The sequence below is a fragment of the Amblyomma americanum genome, chromosome 1, assembly GCF_052857255.1.
Source record: "Amblyomma americanum isolate KBUSLIRL-KWMA chromosome 1, ASM5285725v1, whole genome shotgun sequence".
NCBI lineage: Eukaryota > Metazoa > Arthropoda > Arachnida > Ixodida > Ixodidae > Amblyomma > Amblyomma americanum.
In genome coordinates, this window is record NC_135497.1 from 387,895,101 (window position 1) to 387,896,839 (window position 1,739).

At 50.0% G+C, this 1,739-nt stretch overlaps 1 long non-coding RNA gene across 1 annotated transcript; it reads right to left on the reverse strand.

Annotated features, from left to right (window-relative positions):
• Positions 1–643: 643 nt before the first annotated feature.
• On the reverse strand, positions 644–1,459 carry LOC144101770 (uncharacterized). Its single transcript, XR_013308060.1, has 2 exons — positions 1,027–1,459; positions 644–751 (listed from the first exon to the last, which is right to left on the reverse strand). It is a non-coding gene; the product is annotated as an uncharacterized LOC144101770 (long non-coding RNA).
• Between the last annotated feature and the right edge of the window lie 280 nt (positions 1,460–1,739).

The following is a 1,739-nucleotide window of genomic DNA, read 5'->3' on the forward strand; positions in this document are numbered from 1 at the left end:
TGGCGAATACCAGCAGCTCTGCGCTATACACATGCTGTTTCGCGAGGAGAAGCTCTATCTGCTCAACCAGAAATTTCAGCAAAGAAGACTGTTCTTTCGTCGTATCACTGTCCTCAATGAGGTCTGCAAGCAGTGAACCGACAAACTGCAATACTTTAGTATGTTTCGACTCTTTCGTCACCTCAGGTATATTATGCAAGCCTATCTCGAGTTCTTCTAGCAGCAAGGACAGGCTGGAGGTGTCGCATACTTGAGCTGGCAGAATCCTGCCTGAAGGAAGCGACAGAAGCTTCACTCCATTCAAGAAAACAGAAAGTGACAGATCAGGGAGAACTACCAAGGCGCATTTCACATTAGGTGAAGGATCATTCTCGATGAGAAGGAACCTAACGCACTGCTCGTCGACAGAAACGGTCCAGAATTTCGTGTTGCAGATTCCAGGCAACTTAGATTTGAACTCCTCGTAAGATGAAACTTTGTTTCTTTTCTGTTCAAGCTCATTAGACTGAAGTGACTTCCTCATAGCCTCCTGCAAAGCAGCGTTTTCCCTTCTTGCTTTTTTCGTCTCTGGCGATTCACTCCGTCCAGGCGTTGAGGACAAGTATTTTGGGCAGTTTGGAAAAACAGAAGGCGCAGCATCAATCTTCAACTGTAGCCTGTCACGCTTCACCTCTATTATTTTCCCTGTCAGTTCATCTTGGTGTGACAACGTCGTAATGAAGTCGCCTGCGTGGAAGTGCAGTTCACACACCTGCACGAGAAAATGAAGCAAGGCCATTCGCCATGACTCTCCATTGCCTAAAACACTAAGTAAAAAGAGTCTGAATAGTGAACAGCTTTTACATATTTACACAGCTTTTACACAAGCCTTATGCACATCCACAGAACTAAATGCTTCCTGGACAATTCATACATAAGTGTAAGAAGTGATATCATTGCCTACAAAGACAGCATGCCTTTCCGGGAGCGACAGCTCACAACTAAGATAATTACCACCGCCTATTAAGCAATATTTCAGAGTCTTACCCTCGAATGCTCTGTAGGTGTGAAATCCTTCCGTGGAATGGCTCGCAACCAGGCTTTTCTTCGTACTTCGTCTCTTGGGAAGCAATAAACACGTACTTTGGGACCATTCTGGTAGTTCCCGCGGCACCCGGGAACACAGCACCGGCCCATGTTTCACGAAGTTGCACTCGCTACACGGCAGGCAATCAGTTTCCCATTCGTGCGCTAGCACAGGTACGCACGCCACACAAGAAACGGCCACACGAAACAGACACAGCCGTGCGAGGAGCGAACGGAAATGCACCCAACGCCAGGCTGAAAGACTCAAGCAGCAGCTAGACGCTCACTGCAAGACTGCGTTCGTGTCTGTGCTTGCCCGGGCAAGCGCGAGCACATCGAGGGAGACAACCGAGCGGAGCGGAGCCGCGCTTGGTGAGCAGCCTGACCGGACACTTGGCGTGACGTAGCGCGTGTGGAAAGGAGGGCCTGGAGAGGCCTGAAGAAAGTATTTAGAGGGTGTTGGTCACAATCGTTTCTAAGTGCAGACAGGAGAGAGGAAGAATGATGGAAAGAGACGCGCGGCGGGAGGTGGGGGGGGGGGGCAAAACCGCGTCCGCCGAAGAGACGACGCTGGCTTGAGGAACAGGTATCAAGGCTGTCTGTCTGTCTGTCTGTTGTTGCCAGGAAGAAAGAAAAGGAAAGTGCACAGGCCTGGCCACTGGCTCAAGCCGAGC